We start from the raw sequence: 23903 nt of genomic DNA, 5'->3' as shown, positions 1-23903 counted from the left end.
ATGGCTAGGGAAAGAACCTTCTTTCATAAAGATGATGCCCAAACAAAGAACTTTCTTTCATAAAGAAGATGCCCAGAGAGAGAATTTCTTTCATAAAGATGATGCCAAGAGAGACAGCCTTCTTTCATAAAGATGATGCTCAGGCAGAGAACTTTCATTCATAAAGATGATGCCCAGAGGGAGAACCTTCATTCATGAAGATGATGCCCAGGCTGAGAACCTCCTTGTATAAAGATGATACTCAGTGAGAGAAACTTTTTCCATAAAGATGATGCTGAAACAGAGATCTTTCTTTCATAAAGATGATGCCCAGGGAGAGTACCTTCATTCATAAAGATGATGCCCAGGCAGAGAACCTTCTTCGTAAAGATGATGCCCAAACAGAGAACCTTCTTTCACCAAGATGATACCTAAGGGAGAACCTTGTTTCATAAAGATGATGCCCAGAGAGTGTACCTTCATTCATAAAGATGGTGCCCAGGCAGAGAACCTTCATTCATAACGATGATGCCCAGAGAGAGAACATTCATTCCTAAAGATGATGCCCAGGTAAAGAACCATAATTCATAAAAATGATGTCCACCCAGAGAACATTTATTCATAAAGATGATAGCAGAGAGAGAACCACGTTTAATATAGATGATGCCCAGAGAGAGAACCTTCATTTTTAAAGATGATGCCCAAGCAGAGAACCTTCATTTATAAAGATGATAACCAGAGAGAGAACTTTCTTTCATAAAGTTGATGCCCAGAGGGAGAACTTCTTTCATAAAGTTGTTGCCCAGAGAGACAGCCTTCTTTCATAAAGATGATGCCCAGGCAGAGAACTTTCACTCATAAATATGATGCCCAGAGAGAGAACCTTCATTCATGAAGATGATGCTCAGAGAGAGAAACTTTTTCCATAAAGATGATGCTCAAACAGAGATCTTTTTTAATAAAGATGATGCCCAGAGAGAGAACAATCTTTCATAAAGATGATGCCTAGAGAGAGAGTCTTCATTCATAAAGATGATGATCAGGCAGAGAACCTTCTTTCATAAAGATGATTGCCAAAGAGAGAACCTTCATTCATAAAGATGATGCCAAGAGAGACAGCCTTCTTTCATAAAAATGATGCCCAGAGAGAGAACCTTCTTTCATAACGATGATGCCCAGAGAGAGAACATTCATTCATAAAGATGATGCCCAGGCAAAGAACCTTCATTCATAAAAATGATGTCCACCCAGAGAACATTTATTCATAAAGATGATAGCAGAGAGAGAACCATGTTTAATATAGATGATGCCCAGAGAGAGAACCTTCATTCTTAAAGACGATGCCCAGGCAGAGAACCTTCATTTATAAAGATGAAACCCAGAGAGAGAACTTTCTTTCATAAAGATGTTGCACAGAGTGAGAACTTCTTTCATAAAGATGATGCCCAGAGAGACAGCCTTCCTTCATAAAGATGATGCCCAGGCAGAGAACCTTCTTTCATAAAGATGATTGCCAAAGAGAGAACCTTCATTCATAAAGATGAAGCCCTGAGAGAGAACCTTCATTCATAAAGATGATGCCCAGGCAGAGAACCTTCTTCGTAAAGATGATGCCCAAACAGAGAACATTCTTTCACAAAGATGATACCTAAGAGAGAACCTTGTTTCATAAAGATGATGCCCAGAGAGTGTACCTTCATTCATAAAGATGGTGCCCAGGCAGAGAACCTTCATTCATAACGATGATGCCCAGAGAGAGAACATTCATTCATAAAGATGATGCCCACAGAGAGAACCTTCATTCATAAACATGATGCCCAGAGAGAGAACCTTCATTCACAAAGTTGATGCCCAGGCAGAGAACCTTCTTTCGTAAAGATAATGCCCAGGCAGAGAACCTTGTTTCATAAAGATGATGCCCAGCCAGAGAACGTCCTTTCATAAAGATGATGCCCAGAGAGAGAATCATATTTCATAAAGATGATGCCCAAACAGAGAATTTTTTTAATAAAGATGATGCCAGAGAGAGAGAACCTTGTTTCATAAAGATGATGCCCAGGAAGAGATCCTTCTTTTGAAAGATAATGCGCAGGCAGAGAACCTACATTCATAAAGATGATAACACAGAGAGAACCTTGTTTCATAAAGATGATGCTCAAACAGAGATCTTTCTTTCATAAAGATGATACCCAGAGAGAGAACATTCATTCATAAAGATGATGCCCAGGCAAAGAACCTTCATTCATAAAAATGATGTCCACCCAGAGAACATTTATTCATCAGATGATAGCAGAGAGAGAACCATGTTTAATATAGATGATGCCCAGAGAGAGAACCTTCATTCTTAAAGATGATGCCCAGGCAGAGAACCTTCATTTATAAAGATGATACCCAGAGAGAGAAATTTCTTTCTTAAAGATGATGCCCAGTCAGAGAACCTTCTTTCATAAAGATGATACCTAGAAAGGGAACCTTTTTTCATAAAGATGATGCCCAAGCAGAGAACATTCATTGATAAAGATTATGCCGAGACAGAGAACATTCTTTCATAAAGATGATGTCCAAACAGAGAACTTTCTTTATAAAGAGGATGCCCAGAGAGAGGACCTTCATTCGAAAAGATAATTCCCAGGCAGGGAACCTTGTTTTATATAGAAGGTGCCCAGAGAGAGAACCTTCATACATAAAGATGATGCCTCGAGAGAGAATCTTCATTCATAAAGATGATGCCCAGGAAGAGAACCTTGTTTCAAAAAGATGATGTCTAGAAAGAGAATCTTCTTTCTGAAAGATGATGCCCAGGCATAGAACCTTCTTTCATAAAGATTATGCCCAAAGAGAGAACATTCTTTCATAAATATGATGCCCAAAGCGAGAACCTTCATTCATAAAGATTACGCCTAGAGAGACAACCTTCATTCTTAAAGATTATGCCCAGGAAGAGAACGTTCATTCATAAAGATAATGCCCAGAGAGAGAACCTTCATTCATAAACATGATGCCCAGAGAGAGAACCTTCATTCACAAAGTTGATGCCCAGGCAGAGAACCTTCTTTCGTAACGATAATGCCCAGGCAGAGAACCTTGTTTCATAAAGATGATGCCCAGCCAGAGAACGTTCTTTCATAAAGATGATGCCCAGAGAGAGAATCATATTTCATAAAGATGATGCCCAAACAGAGAATTTTTTTAATAAAGATGATGCCAGAGAGAGAGAACCTTGTTTCATAAAGATGATGCCCAGGAAGAGATCCTTCTTTTGAAAGATGATGCGCAGGCAGAGAACCTACATTCATAAAGATGATAACACAGAAAGAACCTTGTTTCATAAAGATGATGCTCAAACAGAGATCTTTCTTTCATAAAGATGATGCCAAGAGAGAGAACAATCTTTCATAAAGATGATGCCTAGAGAGAGAGACTTCATTCATAAAGATGATGCTCAGGCAGAGAACCTTCTTTCATAAAGATGATGCACAGAGAGAGAACATTCATTCATAAAGATGATGCCCAGGCAAAGAACCTTCATTCATAAAAATGATGTCCACCCAGAGAACATTTATTCATCAGATGATAGCAGAGAGAGAACCATGTTTAATATAGATGATGCCCAGAGAGAGAACCTTCATTCTTAAAGATGATGCCCAGGCAGAGAACCTTCATTTATAAAGATGATACCCAGAGAGAGAAATTTCTTTCTTAAAGATGATGCCCAGTCAGAGAACCTTCTTTCATAAAGATGATACCTAGAAAGGGAACCTTTTTTCATAAAGATGATGCCCATGCAGAGAACATTCATTGATAAAGATTATGCCGAGACAGAGAACATTCTTTCATAAAGATGATGTCCAAACAGAGAACTTTCTTTATAAAGAGGATGCCCAGAGAGAGAACCTTCATTCTTAAAGATGATGCCCAGGCAGAGAACCTTCATTTATAAAAAATATACCCAGAGAGAGAATTTTCTTTCATAAAGATGTTGCCCAGAGTGAGAACTTCTTTCATAAAGATGATGCCCAGAGAGACAGCCTTCCTTCATAAAGATGATGCCCAGGCAGAGAACCTTCTTTCATAAAGATGATGCCTAGGGAAAGAACCTTCTTTCATAAAGATGATGCCCAAACAAAGAACTTTCTTTCATAAAGAAGATGCCCAGAGAGAGAACTTCTTTCATAAAGATGATGCCAAGAGAGACAGCCTTCTTTCATAAAGATGATGCCCAGGCAGAGAACTTTCATTCATAAAGATGTTGCCCAGAGTGAGAACTTCTTTCATAAAGATGATGCCCAGAGGGACAGCCTTCCTTCATAAAGATGATGCCCAGGCAGAGAACCTTCATTCATAAAGATGATGCCCAGAGAGACAACTTTCATTCATATAGATGATGCACAGGCAGAGAACTTTCATTAATAAAGTTGATGCCGACAGAGAGAACCTACTTTCATAAAGATGATGCCCAGGGAAAGAACCTTCTTTCATAAAGATGATGCCCAAACAAAGAACTTTCTTTCATAAAGAAGATGCCCAGAGAGAGAACTTCTTTCATAAAGATGATGCAAAGAGAGACAGCCTTCTTTCATAAAGATGATGCTCAGGCAGAGAACTTTCATTCATAAAGATGACGCCCAGAGGGAGAACCTTCATTCATGAAGATGATGCCCAGGCTGAGAACCTTCTTGTATAAAGATGATGCTCAGTGAGAGAAACTTTTTCCATAAAGATGATGCTCAAACAGAGATCTTTCTTTCATAAAGATGATGCCCAGGGAGAGAACCTTCATTCATAAAAATGATGCCTTGAGAGAGAACCTTCATTCATAAAGATGATGCCCAGGGAGAGAACCTTCTTCGTAAAGATGATGCCCAAACAGAGAAACTTCTTTCACCAAGATGATACCTAAGAGAGAACCTTGTTTCATAAAGATGATGCCCAGAGAGTGTACCTTCATTCATAAAGATGGTGCCCAGGCAGAGAACCTTCATTCATAACGATGATGCCCAGAGAGAGAACATTCATTCCTAAAGATGATGCCCAGGTAAAGAACCATAATTCATAAAAATGATGTCCACCCAGAGAACATTTATTCATAAAGATGATAGCAGAGAGAGAACCACGTTTAATATAGATGATGCCCAGAGAGAGAACCTTCATTTTTAAAGATGATGCCCAAGCAGAGAACCTTCATTTATAAAGATGATAACCAGAGAGAGAACTTTCTTTCATAAAGTTGATGCCCAGAGGGAGAACTTCTTTCATAAAGTTGTTGCCCAGACAGACAGCCTTCTTTCATAAAGATGATGCCCAGGCAGAGAACTTTCACTCATAAATATGATGCCCAGAGAGAGAACCTTCATTCATGAAGATGATGCTCAGAGAGAGAAACTTTTTCCATAAAGATGATGCTCAAACAGAGATATTTTTTCATAAAGATGATGCCCAGAGAGAGAACAATCTTTCATAAAGATGATGCCTAGAGAGAGAGCCTTCATTCATAAAGATGATGATCAGGCAGAGAACCTTCTTTCATAAAGATGATTGCCAAAGAGAGAACCTTCATTCATAAAGATGATGCCAAGAGAGACAGCCTTCTTTCATAAAAATGATGCCCAGAGAGAGAACCTTCTTTCATAACGATGATGCCCAGAGAGAGAACATTCATTCATAAAGATGATGCCCAGGTAAAGAACCTTCATTCATAAAAATGATGTCCACCCAGAGAACATTTATTCATAAAGATGATAGCAGAGAGAGAACCATGTTTAATATAGATGATGCCCAGAGAGAGAACCTTCATTCTTAAAGATGATGCCCAGGCAGAGAACCTTCATTAATAAAGATGAAACCCAGAGAGAGAACTTTCTTTCATAAAGATGTTGCCCAGAGTGAGAACTTCTTTCATAAAGATGATGCCCAGAGAGACAGCCTTCCTTCATAAAGATGATGCCCAGGCAGAGAACCTTCTTTCATAAAGATGATTGCCAAAGAGAGAACCTTCATTCATAAAGATGATGCCCTGAGAGAGAACATTCATTCATAAAGATGATGCCTAGGCAGAGAACCTTCTTCGTAAAGATGATGCCCAAACAGAGAACCTTCTTTCACAAAGATGATACCTAAGAGAGAACCTTGTTTCATAAAGATGATGCCCAGAGAGTGTACCTTCATTCATAAAGATGGTGCCCAGGCAGAGAACCTTCATTCATAACGATGATGCCCAGAGAGAGAACATTCATTCATAAAGATGATGCCAAGGCAAAGAACCTTCATTCATAAAAATGATGTCCACCCAGAGAACATTTATTCATCAGATGATAGCAGAGAGAGAACCATGTTTAATATAGATAATGCCCAGAGAGAACCTTCATTCTTAAAGATGATGCCCAGGCAGAGAACCTTCATTTATAAAGATGATACCCAGAGAGAGAAATTTCTTTCTTAAAGATGATGCCCAGTCAGAGAACCTTCTTTCATAAAGATGATACCTAGAAAGGGAACCTTTTTTCATAAAGATGATGCCCATGCAGAGAACATTCATTGATAAAGATTATGCCGAGACAGAGAACATTCTTTCATAAAGATGATGTCCAAACAGAGAACTTTCTTTATAAAGAGGATGCCCAGAGAGAGGACCTTCATTCGAAAAGATAATTCCCAGGCAGGGAACCTTGTTTTATATAGAAGGTGCCCAGAGAGAGAACCTTCATACATAAAGATGATGCCTCGAGAGAGAATCTTCATTCATAAAGATGATGCCCAGGAAGAGAACCTTGTTTCAAAAAGATGATGTCTAGAAAGAGAATCTTCTTTCTGAAAGATGATGCCCAGGCATAGAACCTTCTTTCATAAAGATTATGCCCAAAGAGAGAACATTCTTTCATAAATATGATGCCCAAAGCGAGAACCTTCATTCATAAAGATTACGCCTAGAGAGACAACCTTCATTCTTAAAGATTATGCCCAGGAAGAGAACCTTCATTCATAAAGATGATGCCCACAGAGAGAACCTTCATTCATAAACATGATGCCCAGAGAGAGAACCTTCATTCACAAAGTTGATGCCCAGGCAGAGAACCTTCTTTCGTAAAGATAATGCCCAGGCAGAGAACCTTGTTTCATAAAGATGATGCCCAGCCAGAGAACGTTCTTTCATAAAGATGATGCCCAGAGAGAGAATCATATTTCATAAAGATGATGTCCAAACAGAGAATTTTTTAATAAAGATGATGCCAGAGAGAGAGAACCTTGTTTCATAAAGATGATGCCCAGGAAGAGATCCTTCTTTTGAAAGATAATGCGCAGGCAGAGAACCTACATTCATAAAGATGATAACACAGAGAGAACCTTTTTTCATAAAGATGATGCTCAAACAGAGATCTTTCATTCATAAAGATGATGCCCAGAGAGAGAACATTCATTCATAAAGATGATGCCCAGGCAAAGAACCTTCATTCATAAAAATGATGTCCACCCAGAGAACATTTATTCATCAGATGATAGCAGAGAGAGAACCATGTTTAATATAGATGATGCCCAGAGAAAGAACCTTCATTCTTAAAGATGATGCCCAGGCAGAGAACCTTCATTTATAAAGATGATACCCAGAGAGAGAAATTTCTTTCTTAAAGATGATGCCCAGTCAGAGAACCTTCTTTCATAAAGATGATACCTAGAAAGGGAACCTTTTTTCATAAAGATGATGCCCATGCAGAGAACATTCATTGATAAAGATTATGCCGAGACAGAGAACATTCTTTCATAAAGATGATGTCCAAACAGAGAACTTTCTTTATAAAGAGGATGCCCAGAGAGAGGACCTTCATTCGAAAAGATAATTCCCAGGCAGGGAACCTTGTTTTATATAGAAGGTGCCCAGAGAGAGAACCTTCATACATAAAGATGATGCCTCGAGAGAGAATCTTCATTCATAAAGATGATGCCCAGGAAGAGAAACTTGTTTCAAAAAGATGATATCTAGAAAGAGAATCTTCTTTCTGAAACATGATGCCCAGGCATAGAACCTTCTTTCATAAAGATTATGCCCAAACAGAGAACATTCTTTCATAAATATGATGCCCAAAGCGAGAAACTTCATTCATAAAGATTACGCCTAGAGAGACAACCTTCATTCTTAAAGAATATGCCCAGGAAGAGAACCTTCATTCATAAAGATAATGCCCAGAGAGAGAACCTTCATTCATAAACATGATGCCCAGAGAGAGAACCTTCATTCACAAAGTTGATGCCCAGGCAGAGAACCTTCTTTCGTAACGATAATGCCCAGGCAGAGAACCTTGTTTCATAAAGATGATGCCCAGCCAGAGAACGTTCTTTCATAAAGATGATGCCCAGAGAGAGAATCATATTTCATAAAGATGATGCCCAAACAGAGAATTTTTTTAATAAAGATGATGCCAGAGAGAGAGAACCTTGTTTCATAAAGATGATGCCCAGGAAGAGATCCTTCTTTTCAAAGATGATGCGCAGGCAGAGAACCTACATTCATAAAGATGATAACACAGAGAGAACCTTGTTTCATAAAGATGATGCTCAAACAGAGATCTTTTTTTCATAAAGATGATGCCAAGAGAGAGAACAATCTTTCATAAAGATGATGCCTAGAGAGAGAGACTTCATTCATAAAGATGATGCTCAGGCAGAGAACCTTCTTTCATAAAGATGATGCCCAGAGAGTGTACCTTCATTCATAAAGATGGTGCCCAGGCAGAGAACCTTCATTCATAACGATGATGCACAGAGAGGGAACATTCATTCATAAAGATGATGCCCAGGTAAAAAACCATCATTCATAAAAATGATGTCCACACAGAGAACATTTATTCATAAAGATGATAGCAGAGAGAGAACCATGTTTAATATAGATGATGCCCAGAGAGAGAACCTTCATTCTTAAAGATGATGCCCAGGCAGAGAACCTTCATTCATAAAGAAGATGCCCAGGGAGACAATTTTCATTAATATAGATGATGCACAGGCAGAGAACTTTCATTAATAAAGTTGATGCCGAGAGAGAGAACCTTCTTTCATAAAGATGATGCCCAGGGAAAGAACCTTCTTTCATAAAGATGATGCCCAGAGAGAGAACTTCTTTCATAAAGATGATGCCAATGCAGACAGCCTTCTTTAATAAAGATGATGCCCAGGCAGAGAACTTTCATTCATAAAGATGATGCCCACAGGGAGAACCTTCATTCATGAAGATGATGTCCAGGCTGAGAAACTTCTTGTATAAAGATGATGCTCAGTGAGAGAAACTTTTTCCATAAAGATGATGCTCAAACAAAGATCTTTCTTTGATTAAGATGATGCCAAGAGAGAGAACAATCTTTCATAAAGATGATGCCTAGAGAGAGACTTCATTCATAAAGATGATGCTCAGGCAGAGAACCTTCTTTCATAAAGATGATGCCCAGAGGGAGAACCTTCATTCATGAAGATGATGCCCAGGCTGAGAACCTTCTTGTATAAAGATGATGCTCAGTGAGAGAAACTTTTTCCATAAAGATGATGCTCAAACAGAGATCTTTCTTTCATAAAGATGATGCCCAGGGAGAGAACCTTCATTCATAAAGATGATGCCTTGAGAGAGAACCTTCATTCATAAAGATGATGCCCAGGCAGAGAACCTTCTTCGTAAAGATGATGCCCAAACAGAGAACCTTCTTTCACAAAGATGATACCTAAGAGAGAACCTTGTTTCATAAAGATGATGCCCAGAGAGTGTACCTTCATTCATAAAGATGGTGCCCAGGCAGAGAACCTTCATTCATAACGATGATGCCCAGAGAGAGGTCATTCATTCATAAAGATGATGCCCAGGTAAAGAACCATAATTCATAAAAATGATGTCCACCCAGAGAACATTTATTCATAAAGATGATAGCAGAGAGAGAACCACGTTTAATATAGATGATGCCCAGAGAGAGAACCTTCATTTTTAAAGATGATGCCCAAGCAGAGAACCTTCATTTATAAAGATGATACCCAGAGAGAGAACTTTCTTTCATAAAGTTGATGCCCAGAGGGAGAACTTCTTTCATAAAGTTGTTGCCCAGAGAGACAGCCTTCTTTCATAAAGATGATGCCCAGGCAGAGAACTTTCACTCATAAAGATGATGCCCAGAGAGAGAACCTTCATTCATGAAGATGATGCTCAGAGAGAGAAACTTTTTCCATAAAGATGATGCTCAAACAGAGATCTTTTTTCATAAAGATGATGCCCAGTGAGAGAACAATCTTTCATAAAGATGATGCCTAGAGAGAGAGCCTTCATTCATAAAGATGATGATCAGGCAGAGAACCTTCTTTCATAAAGATGATTGCCAAAGAGAGAACCTTCATTCATAAAGATGATGCCAAGAGAGACAGCCTTCTTTCATAAAAATGATGCCCAGAGAGAGAACCTTCTTTCATAACGATGATGCCCAGAGAGAGAACATTCATTCATAAAGATGATGCCCAGGCAAAGAACCTTCATTCATAAAAATGATGTCCACCCAGAACATTTATTCATAAAGATGATAGCAGAGAGAGAACCATGTTTAATATAGATGATGCTCAGAGAGAGAACCTTCATTCTTAAAGACGATGCACAGGCAGGGAACCTTCATTTATAAAGATGATACCCAGAGAGAGAATTTTCTTTCATAAAGTTGATGCCCAGAGGGAGAACTTCTTTCATAAAGTTGTTGCCCAGAGAGACAGCCTTCTTTCATAAAGATGATGCCCAGGCAGAGAACTTTCACTCATAAAGATGATGCCCAGAGAGAGAACCTTCATTCATGAAGATGATGCTCAGAGAGAGAAACTTTTTCCATAAAGATGATGCTCAAACAGAGATCTTTTTTCATAAAGATGATGCCCAGAGAGAGAACAATCTTTCATAAAGATGATGCCTAGAGAGAGAGCCTTCATTCATAAAGATGATGATCAGGCAGAGAACCTTCTTTCATAAAGATGATTGCCAAAGAGAGAACCTTCATTCATAAAGATGATGCCAAGAGAGACAGCCTTCTTTCATAAAAATGATTCCCAGAGAGAGAACCTTCTTTCATTACGATGATGCCCAGAGAGAGAACATTCATTCATAAAGATGATGCCCAGGCAAAGAACCTTCATTCATAAAAATGATGTCCACCCAGAGAACATTTATTCATAAAGATGATAGCAGAGAGAGAACCATGTTTAATATAGATGATGCCCAGAGAGAGAACCTTCATTCTTAAAGAAGATGCCCAGGCAGAGAACCTTCATTTATAAAGATGAAACCCAGAGAGAGAACTTTCTTTCATAAAGATGTTGCCCAGAGTGAGAACTTCTTTCATAAAGATGATGCCCAGAGAGACAGCCTTCCTTCATAAAGATGATGCCCAGGCAGAGAACCTTCTTTCATAAAGATGATTGCCAAAGAGAGAACCTTCATTCATAAAGATGATGCCCTGAGATAGAACCTTCATTCATAAAGATGATGCCCAGGCAGATAACCTTCTTCGTAAAGATGATGCCCAAACAGAGAACCTTCTTTCACAAAGATGATACCTAAGAGAGAACCTTGTTTCATAAAGATGATGCCCAGAGAGTGTACCTTCATTCATAAAGATGGTGCCCAGGCAGAGAACCTTCATTCATAACGATGATGCCCAGAGAGAGAACATTCATTCATAAAGATGATGCCCAGGCAAAGAACCTTCATTCATAAAAATGATGTCCACCCAGAGAACATTTATTCATCAGATGATAGCAGAGAGAGAACCATGTTTAATATAGATAATGCCCAAAGAGAGAACCTTCATTCTTAAAGATGATGCCCAGGCAGAGAACCTTCATTTATAAAGATGATACCCAGAGAGAGAAATTTCTTTCTTAAAGATGATGCCCAGTCAGAGAACCTTCTTTCATAAAGATGATACCTAGAAAGGGAACCTTTTTTTCATAAAGATGAAGCCCAAGCAGAGAACATTCATTGATAAAGATTATGCCGAGACAGAGAACATTCTTTCATAAAGATGATGTCCAAACAGAGAACTTTCTTTATAAAGAGGATGCCCAGAGAGAGGACCTTCATTCGAAAAGATAATTCCCAGGCAGGGAACCTTGTTTTATATAGAAGGTGCCCAGAGAGAGAACCTTCATACATAAAGATGATGCCTCGAGAGAGAATCTTCATTCATAAAGATGATGCCCAGGAAGAGAACCTTGTTTCAAAAAGATGATGTCTAGAAAGAGAGTCTTCTTTCTGAAAGATGATGCCCAGGCATAGAACCTTCTTTAATAAAGATTATGCCCAAAGAGGGAACATTCTTTCATAAATATGATGCCCAAAGCGAGAACCTTCATTCATAAAGATTACGCCTAGAGAGACAACCTTCATTCTTAAAGATTATGCCCAGGAAGAGAACCTTCATTCATAAAGATAATGCCCAGAGAGAGAACCTTCATTCATAAAGATGATGCCCACAGAGAGAACCTTCATTCATAAACATGATGCCCAGAGAAAGAACCTTCATTCACAAAGTTGATGCCCAGGCAGAGAACCTTCTTTCATAAAGATAATGCCCAGGCCGAGAACCTTGTTTCATAAAGATGATGCCCAGCCAGAGAACGTTCTTTCATAAAGATGATGCCCAGAGAGAGAATCATATTTCATAAAGATGATGCCCAAACAGAGAATTTTTTAAATAAAGATGATGCCAGAGAGAGAGAACCTTGTTTCATAAAGATGATGCCCAGGAAGAGATCCTTCTTTTGAAAGATGATGCGCAGGCAGAGAACCTACATTCATAAAGATGATAACACAGAGAGAACCTTGTTTCATAAAGATGATGCTCAAACAGAGATCTTTCTTTCATAAAGATGATGCCCAGAGAGAGAACATTCATTCATAAAGATGATGCCCAGGCAAAGAACCTTCATTCATAAAAATGATGTCCACCCAGAGAACATTTATTCATCAGATGATAGCAGAGAGAGAACCATGTTTAATATAGATGATGCCCAGAGAGAGAACCTTCATTCTTAAAGATGATGCCCAGGCAGAGAACCTTCATTTATAAAGATGATACCCAGAGAGAGAAATTTCTTTCTTAAAGATGATGCCCAGTCAGAGAACCTTCTTTCATAAAGATGATACCTAGAAAGGGAACCTTTTTTCATAAAGATGATGCCCATGCAGAGAACATTCATTGATAAAGATTATGCCGAGACAGAGAACATTCTTTCATAAAGATGATGTCCAAACAGAGAACTTTCTTTATAAAGCGGATGCCCAGAGAGAGGATCTTCATTCGAAAAGATAATTCCCAGGCAGGGAACCTTGTTTTATATAGAGGTGCCCAGAGAGAGAACCTCCATACATAAAGATGATGCCTCGAGAGAGAATCTTCATTCATAAAGATGATGCCCAGGAAGAGAACCTTGTTTCAAAAATATGATGTCTAGAAAGAGAATCTTCTTTCTGAAAGATGATGCCTAGGCATAGAACCTTCTTTCATAAAGATTATGCCCAAACAGAGAACATAATTTCATAAATATGATCCCCAAAGCGAGAACCTTCATTCATAAAGATGACGCCTAGAGAGACAACCTTCATTCTTAAAGATTATGCCCAGGAAGAGATCCTTCATTCATAAAGATAATGCCCACAGAGAGAACCTACATTCATAAAGATGATGCCCACAGAGAGAACCTTCATTCATAAACATGATGCCCAGAGAGAGATCCTTCATTCACAAAGTTGATGCCCAGGCAGAGAACCTTCTTTCGTAAAGATAATGCCCTGGCAGAGAACCTTATTTCATTAAGATGATGCCCAGCCAGAGAACGTTCTTTCATAAAGTTGATGCCCAGAGAGAGAATCATATTTCATAAAGATGATGCCCAAACAGAGAATTTTCTTTAATAATGATGATGCCAGAGCAAGAGAACCTTGTTTCATAAAGATGATGCCCAGAAAGAGATCCTTCTTTTGAAAGATGATGCGCAGGCAGAGAACCTTCATTCATAAAGATGATAACAGAGAGAGAACCTTGTTTCATAAAGATGATGCACAGAGAGAGTACCTTCATTCATGAAGATGATGCCCAGGCAGAGAACTTTCTTTAATAAGAGGATGCCCACAGAGAGAATCATATTTCATAAAGATGATGCCCAAACAGAGAATTTTTTAAAATAAAGATGATGCCAGAGACAGAGAGAACCTTGTTTCATAAAGATGATGCCCAGGAAGAAATCCTTCTTTTGAAAGATGATGCGCAGGCAGAGAACCTTCATTCATAAAGATGATAACAGAGGGAGAACCTTGTTTCATAAAGATGATGCACAAGCAGAGATCTTCCTTTCGTAAAGATGATGCACAGAGTGAGACCGTCATTCTTAAAGATTATGCCCAGACAGAGAACTTTCATTCATAAAGATGATGCCAAGAGAGAGAAACTTGTTTCATAAAGATGATGCCCAGAGAGAGAATCTTGACATAAATTTGATTACCAGACAGAGAACCTTCATTCATAAAGATGATACCAGAGAGAGAACCTTGTTTCATAAAGATGATACACAGAGAGAATACCTTCAGTCATAAAGATGATGCCCCGAGAGAGAACCTTCTTTCATAAATATGTTGCCCAGAGAGAGTGCCTTCATTCATAAAGGTGATGCACAGGCAGAGAACCTTCTTTCATAAAGATGATTGCCAAAGAGAGAACCTTCATTCATAAATATGATGCCTAGAGAGACAGCCTTCTTTCATAAAGATGGTGCCCAGGCAGAGAACCTTCATTCATAACGATGATGCCCAGAGAGAGAACATTCATTCATAAAGATGATGCCCAGGCAAAGAACCTTCATTCATAAAAATGATCTCCACCCAGAGAACATTTATTCATCAAGATGATAGCAGAGAGAAAACCATGTTTAATATAGATGATGCCCAGAGAGAGAACCTTCATTATTAAAGATGATGCCCAGGCAGAGAACCTTCATTTATAAAGATGATACCCAGAGAGAGAACGTTCTTTCATAAAGATGTTGCCCAGAGTGAGAACTACTTTCATAAAGATGATGCCCAGAGAGACAACTTTCATTCATATAGATGATGCAAAGGCAAAGAATTTTCATTAATAAAGTTGATGCCGAGAGAGAAACTTCTTTCATAAAGATGATGCCCAGGGAAAGAACCTTCTTTCATAAAGATTCTGCCCAAACAAAGAACTTTCTTTCATAAAGAAGATGCCCAGAGAGAGAACTTCTTTCATAAAGATGATGCCAAAAGAGACAGCCTTCTTTCATAAAGATGATGCCCAGGCAGAGAACTTTCATTCATAAAGATGATGCCCAGAGGGAGAACCTTCATTCATGAAGATGATGCCCAGGCTGAGAACCTTCTTGTATAAAGATGATGCTCAGTGAGAGAAACTTTTTCCATAAAGATGATGCTCAAACAGAGATCTTTCTTTCATAAAGATGATGCCAAGAGAGAGAACAATCTTTCATAAACATGATGCCAAGAGAGAGAGACTTCATTCATAAAGATGATGCTCAGGCAGAGAACCTTCTTTCATAAAGATGATGCACAGATAGAGAAACTTCTTTCACTAAGATGATGCCCAGGGAGAGAACCTTCATTCTAAAGATGATCCCCAGGCAGAGAACCTTCATTTATAAAGATGATACCCAGAGAGAGAACTTTCTTTCATAAAGATGATGCCCAGTCAGAGAACCTTCTTTCATAAAGATGATACCTAGAAAGGGAACCTTTTTTTCATAAAGATGATGTCCAAACAGAGAACTTTCTTTATAAAGTGGATGCCCAGAGAGAGGACCTTCATTCGAAAAGATAATTCCCAGGCAGGGAACCTTATTTTATAAAGAAGGTGCCCAGAGAGAGAACCTTCATACATAAGGATGATGCCTCGAGAGAGAATCTTCATTCATAAAGATGATGCCCAGGAAGAGAACCTTGTTTCAAAAAGATGATGTCTAGAAAGCGAATCTTCTTTTTGAAAGATGATGCCCAGGCATAGAACCTTCTTTCATAAAGATTATGCCCAAACAGAGAACATTCTTTCATAAATATGATGCCCAAAGCGAGAATCTTCATTCATAAAGATGACGCCTAGAGAGACAACCGTCATTCTTAAAGATTATGCCCAGGCAGAGAACCTTCATTCATAAAGATGGTACCCACAGAGAGAACCTTCATTCATAAACATGATGCCCAGAGAGAAAACCTTCATTCACAAAGTTGATGCCCAGGCAGAGAACCTTCTTTCGTAAAGATAATGCCCAGGCAGAGAACCTTGTTTCATAAAGATGGTGCCCAGCCAGAGAACGTTCTTTCATAAAGATGATGCCCAGAGAGAGAATCATATTTCATAAAGATGATGCCCAAACAGAGAATTTTCTTTAATAAAGATGATGCCAGAGAGAGAGAAACATGTTTCATAAAGAAGATGCCCAGGAAGAGATCCTTCTTTTGAAAGATGATGCGCAGGCAGAGAACCTTCATTCATAAAGATGATAACAGAGAGAGAACTTTGTTTCATAAAGATGATGCACAGAGAGAGTACCTCCATTCATAAAGATGATGCCCAGGCAGAGAACTTTCTTTCAAAAAGAGGATGCTAAGAGAGTGAACCTCCTTTCATAAAGATGATGCTCACAGGGAAAACCTTGAATCATAAATATGATGCCCAGAGAGAGAACCTTCATTCATGAAGATGATGCTCAGAGAGAGAAACTTTTTCCATAAAGATGATGCTCAAACAGAGATATTTTTTCATAAAGATGATGCCCAGAGAGAGAACAATCTTTCATAAAGATGATGCCTAGAGAGAGAGCCTTCATTCATAAAGATGATGATCAGGCAGAGAACCTTCTTTCATAAAGATGATTGCCAAAGAGAGAACCTTCATTCATAAAGATGATGCCAAGAGAGACAGCCTTCTTTCATAAAAATGATGCCCAGAGAGAGAACCTTCTTTCATAACGATGATGCCCAGAGAGAGAACATTCATTCATAAAGATGATGCCCAGGCAAAGAACCTTCATTCATAAAAATGATGTCCACCCAGAGAACATTTATTCATAAAGATGATAGCAGAGAGAGAACCATGTTTAATATAGATGATGCCCAGAGAGAGAACCTTCATTCTTAAAGATGATGCCCAGGCAGAGAACCTTCATTAATAAAGATGAAACCCAGAGAGAGAACTTTCTTTCATAAAGATGTTGCCCAGAGTGAGAACTTCTTTCATAAAGATGATGCCCAGAGAGACAGCCTTCCTTCATAAAGATGATGCCCAGGCAGAGAACCTTCTTTCATAAAGATGATTGCCAAAGAGAGAACCTTCATTCATAAAGATGATGCCCTGAGAGAGAACATTCATTCATAAAGATGATGCCTAGGCAGAGAACCTTCTTCGTAAAGATGATGCCCAAACAGAGAACCTTCTTTCACAAAGATGATACCTAAGAGAGAACCTTGTTTCATAAAGATGATGCCCAGAGAGTGTACCTTCATTCATAAAGATGGTGCCCAGGCAGAGAACCTTCATTCATAACGATGATGCCCAGAGAGAGAACATTCATTCATAAAGATGATGCCAAGGCAAAGAACCTTCATTCATAAAAATGATGTCCACCCAGAGAACATTTATTCATCAGATGATAGCAGAGAGAGAACCATGTTTAATATAGATAATGCCCAGAGAGAACCTTCATTCTTAAAGATGATGCCCAGGCAGAGAACCTTCATTTATAAAGATGATACCCAGAGAGAGAAATTTCTTTCTTAAAGATGATGCCCAGTCAGAGAACCTTCTTTCATAAAGATGATACCTAGAAAGGGAACCTTTTTTCATAAAGATGATGCCCATGCAGAGAACATTCATTGATAAAGATTATGCCGAGACAGAGAACATTCTTTCATAAAGATGATGTCCAAACAGAGAACTTTCTTTATAAAGAGGATGCCCAGAGAGAGGACCTTCATTCGAAAAGATAATTCCCAGGCAGGGAACCTTGTTTTATATAGAAGGTGCCCAGAGAGAGAACCTTCATAGATAAAGATGATGCCTCGAGAGAGAATCTTCATTCATAAAGATGATGCCCAGGAAGAGAACCTTGTTTCAAAAAGATGATGTCTAGAAAGAGAATCTTCTTTCTGAAAGATGATGCCCAGGCATAGAACCTTCTTTCATAAAGATTATGCCCAAAGAGAGAACATTCTTTCATAAATATGATGCCCAAAGCGAGAACCTTCATTCATAAAGATTACGCCTAGAGAGACAACCTTCATTCTTAAAGATTATGCCCAGGAAGAGAACCTTCATTCATAAAGATAATGCCCAGAGAGAGAACCTTCATTCATAAAGATGATGCCCACAGAGAGAACCTTCATTCATAAACATGATGCCCAGAGAGAGAACCTTCATTCACAAAGTTGATGCCCAGGCAGAGAACCTTCTTTCGTAAAGATAATGCCCAGGCCGAGAACCTTGTTTCATAAAGATGATGCCCAGCCAGAGAACGTTCTTTCATAAAGATGATGCCCAGAGAGAGAATCATATTTCATAAAGATGATGTCCAAACAGAGAATTTTTTAATAAAGATGATGCCAGAGAGAGAGAACCTTGTTTCATAAAGATGATGCCCAGGAAGAGATCCTTCTTTTGAAAGATAATGCGCAGGCAGAGAACCTACATTCATAAAGATGATAACACAGAGAGAACCTTTTTTCATAAAGATGATGCTCAAACAGAGATCTTTCATTCATAAAGATGATGCCCAGAGAGAGAACATTCATTCATAAAGATGATGCCCAGGCAAAGAACCTTCATTCATAAAAATGATGTCCACCCAGAGAACATTTATTCATAAAGATGATAGCAGAGAGAGAACCATGTTTAATATAGATGATGCCCAGAGAGAGAACCTTCATTCTTAAAGATGATGCCCAGGCAGAGAACCTTCATTAATAAAGATGAAACCCAGAGAGAGAACTTTCTTTCATAAAGATGTTGCCCAGAGTGAGAACTTCTTTCATAAAGATGATGCCCAGAGAGACAGCCTTCCTTCATAAAGATGATGCCCAGGCAGAGAACCTTCTTTCATAAAGATGATTGCCAAAGAGAGAACCTTCATTCATAAAGATGATGCCCTGAGAGAGAACATTCATTCATAAAGATGATGCCTAGGCAGAGAACCTTCTTCGTAAAGATGATGCCCAAACAGAGAACCTTCTTTCACAAAGATGATACCTAAGAGAGAACCTTGTTTCATAAAGATGATGCCCAGAGAGTGTACCTTCATTCATAAAGATGGTGCCCAGGCAGAGAACCTTCATTCATAACGATGATGCCCAGAGAGAGAACATTCATTCATAAAGATGATGCCAAGGCAAAGAACCTTCATTCATAAAAATGATGTCCACCCAGAGAACATTTATTCATCAGATGATAGCAGAGAGAGAACCATGTTTAATATAGATAATGCCCAGAGAGAACCTTCATTCTTAAAGATGATGCCCAGGCAGAGAACCTTCATTTATAAAGATGATACCCAGAGAGAGAAATTTCTTTCTTAAAGATGATGCCCAGTCAGAGAACCTTCTTTCATAAAGATGATACCTAGAAAGGGAACCTTTTTTCATAAAGATGATGCCCATGCAGAGAACATTCATTGATAAAGATTATGCCGAGACAGAGAACATTCTTTCATAAAGATGATGTCCAAACAGAGAACTTTCTTTATAAAGAGGATGCCCAGAGAGAGGACCTTCATTCGAAAAGATAATTCCCAGGCAGGGAACCTTGTTTTATATAGAAGGTGCCCAGAGAGAGAACCTTCATAGATAAAGATGATGCCTCGAGAGAGAATCTTCATTCATAAAGATGATGCCCAGGAAGAGAACCTTGTTTCAAAAAGATGATGTCTAGAAAGAGAATCTTCTTTCTGAAAGATGATGCCCAGGCATAGAACCTTCTTTCATAAAGATTATGCCCAAAGAGAGAACATTCTTTCATAAATATGATGCCCAAAGCGAGAACCTTCATTCATAAAGATTACGCCTAGAGAGACAACCTTCATTCTTAAAGATTATGCCCAGGAAGAGAACCTTCATTCATAAAGATAATGCCCAGAGAGAGAACCTTCATTCATAAAGATGATGCCCACAGAGAGAACCTTCATTCATAAACATGATGCCCAGAGAGAGAACCTTCATTCACAAAGTTGATGCCCAGGCAGAGAACCTTCTTTCGTAAAGATAATGCCCAGGCCGAGAACCTTGTTTCATAAAGATGATGCCCAGCCAGAGAACGTTCTTTCATAAAGATGATGCCCAGAGAGAGAATCATATTTCATAAAGATGATGTCCAAACAGAGAATTTTTTAATAAAGATGATGCCAGAGAGAGAGAACCTTGTTTCATAAAGATGATGCCCAGGAAGAGATCCTTCTTTTGAAAGATAATGCGCAGGCAGAGAACCTACATTCATAAAGATGATAACACAGAGAGAACCTTTTTTCATAAAGATGATGCTCAAACAGAGATCTTTCATTCATAAAGATGATGCCCAGAGAGAGAACATTCATTCATAAAGATGATGCCCAGGCAAAGAACCTTCATTCATAAAAATGATGTCCACCCAGAGAACATTTATTCATAAAGATGATAGCAGAGAGAGAACCATGTTTAATATAGATGATGCCCAGAGAGAGAACCTTCATTCTTAAAGATGATGCCCAGGCAGAGAACCTTCATTAATAAAGATGAAACCCAGAGAGAGAACTTTCTTTCATAAAGATGTTGCCCAGAGTGAGAACTTCTTTCATAAAGATGATGCCCAGAGAGACAGCCTTCCTTCATAAAGATGATGCCCAGGCAGAGAACCTTCTTTCATAAAGATGATTGCCAAAGAGAGAACCTTCATTCATAAAGATGATGCCCTGAGAGAGAACATTCATTCATAAAGATGATGCCTAGGCAGAGAACCTTCTTCGTAAAGATGATGCCCAAACAGAGAACCTTCTTTCACAAAGATGATACCTAAGAGAGAACCTTGTTTCATAAAGATGATGCCCAGAGAGTGTACCTTCATTCATAAAGATGGTGCCCAGGCAGAGAACCTTCATTCATAACGATGATGCCCAGAGAGAGAACATTCATTCATAAAGATGATGCCAAGGCAAAGAACCTTCATTCATAAAAATGATGTCCACCCAGAGAACATTTATTCATCAGATGATAGCAGAGAGAGAACCATGTTTAATATAGATAATGCCCAGAGAGAACCTTCATTCTTAAAGATGATGCCCAGGCAGAGAACCTTCATTTATAAAGATGATACCCAGAGAGAGAAATTTCTTTCTTAAAGATGATGCCCAGTCAGAGAACCTTCTTTCATAAAGATGATACCTAGAAAGGGAACCTTTTTTCATAAAGATGATGCCCATGCAGAGAACATTCATTGATAAAGATTATGCCGAGACAGAGAACATTCTTTCATAAAGATGATGTCCAAACAGAGAACTTTCTTTATAAAGAGGATGCCCAGAGAGAGGACCTTCATTCGAAAAGATAATTCCCAGGCAGGGAACCTTGTTTTATATAGAAGGTGCCCAGAGAGAGAACCTTCATAGATAAAGATGATGCCTCGAGAGAGAATCTTCATTCATAAAGATGATGCCCAGGAAGAGAACCTTGTTTCAAAAAGATGATGTCTAGAAAGAGAATCTTCTTTCTGAAAGATGATGCCCAGGCATAGAACCTTCTTTCATAAAGATTATGCCCAAAGAGAGAACATTCTTTCATAAATATGATGCCCAAAGCGAGAACCTTCATTCATAAAGATTACGCCTAGAGAGACAACCTTCATTCTTAAAGATTATGCCCAGGAAGAGAACCTTCATTCATAAAGATAATGCCCAGAGAGAGAACCTTCATTCATAAAGATGATGCCCACAGAGAGAACCTTCATTCATAAACATGATGCCCAGAGAGAGAACCTTCATTCACAAAGTTGATGCCCAGGCAGAGAACCTTCTTTCGTAAAGATAATGCCCAGGCAGAGAACCTTGTTTCATAAAGATGATGCCCAGCCAGAGAACGTTCTTTCATAAAGATGATGCCCAGAGAGAGAATCATATTTCATAAAGATGATGTCCAAACAGAGAATTTTTTAATAAAGATGATGCCAGAGAGAGAGAACCTTGTTTCATAAAGATGATGCCCAGGAAGAGATCCTTCTTTTGAAAGATAATGCGCAGGCAGAGAACCTACATTCATAAAGATGATAACACAGAGAGAACCTTTTTTCATAAAGATGATGCTCAAACAGAGATCTTTCATTCATAAAGATGATGCCCAGAGAGAGAACATTCATTCATAAAGATGATGCCCAGGCAAAGAACCTTCATTCATAAAAATGATGTCCACCCAGAGAACATTTATTCATCAGATGATAGCAGAGAGAGAACCATGTTTAATATAGATGATGCCCAGAGAAAGAACCTTCATTCTTAAAGATGATGCCCAGGCAGAGAACCTTCATTTATAAAGATGATACCCAGAGAGAGAAATTTCTTTCTTAAAGATGATGCCCAGTCAGAGAACCTTCTTTCATAAAGATGATACCTAGAAAGGGAACCTTTTTTCATAAAGATGATGCCCATGCAGAGAACATTCATTGATAAAGATTATGCCGAGACAGAGAACATTCTTTCATAAAGATGATGTCCAAACAGAGAACTTTCTTTATAAAGAGGATGCCCAGAGAGAGGACCTTCATTCGAAAAGATAATTCCCAGGCAGGGAACCTTGTTTTATATAGAAGGTGCCCAGAGAGAGAACCTTCATACATAAAGATGATGCCTCGAGAGAGAATCTTCATTCATAAAGATGATGCCCAGGAAGAGAAACTTGTTTCAAAAAGATGATATCTAGAAAGAGAATCTTCTTTCTGAAAGATGATGCCCAGGCATAGAACCTTCTTTCATAAAGATTATGCCCAAACAGAGAACATTCTTTCATAAATATGATGCCCAAAGCGAGAAACTTCATTCATAAAGATTACGCCTAGAGAGACAACCTTCATTCTTAAAGAATATGCCCAGGAAGAGAACCTTCATTCATAAAGATAATGCCCAGAGAGAGAACCTTCATTCATAAACATGATGCCCAGAGAGAGAACCTTCATTCACAAAGTTGATGCCCAGGCAGAGAACCTTCTTTCGTAACGATAATGCCCAGGCAGAGAACCTTGTTTCATAAAGATGATGCCCAGCCAGAGAACGTTCTTTCATAAAGATGATGCCCAGAGAGAGAATCATATTTCATAAAGATGATGCCCAAACAGAGAATTTTTTTAATAAAGATGATGCCAGAGAGAGAGAACCTTGTTTCATAAAGATGATGCCCAGGAAGAGATCCTTCTTTTCAAAGATGATGCGCAGGCAGAGAACCTACATTCATAAAGATGATAACACAGAGAGAACCTTGTTTCATAAAGATGATGCTCAAACAGAGATCTTTTTTTCATAAAGATGATGCCAAGAGAGAGAACAATCTTTCATAAAGATGATGCCTAGAGAGAGAGACTTCATTCATAAAGATGATGCTCAGGCAGAGAACCTTCTTTCATAAAGATGATGCCCAGAGAGTGTACCTTCATTCATAAAGATGGTGCCCAGGCAGAGAACCTTCATTCATAACGATGATGCACAGAGAGGGAACATTCATTCATAAAGATGATGCCCAGGTAAAAAACCATCATTCATAAAAATGATGTCCACACAGAGAACATTTATTCATAAAGATGATAGCAGAGAGAGAACCATGTTTAATATAGATGATGCCCAGAGAGAGAACCTTCATTCTTAAAGATGATGCCCAGGCAGAGAACCTTCATTCA

Source organism: Tenrec ecaudatus, chromosome Y (genome assembly GCF_050624435.1).
Source record: "Tenrec ecaudatus isolate mTenEca1 chromosome Y, mTenEca1.hap1, whole genome shotgun sequence".
In the NCBI taxonomy this organism is placed as follows: domain Eukaryota; kingdom Metazoa; phylum Chordata; class Mammalia; order Afrosoricida; family Tenrecidae; genus Tenrec; species Tenrec ecaudatus.
This window is presented reverse-complemented; position numbering follows the sequence as displayed.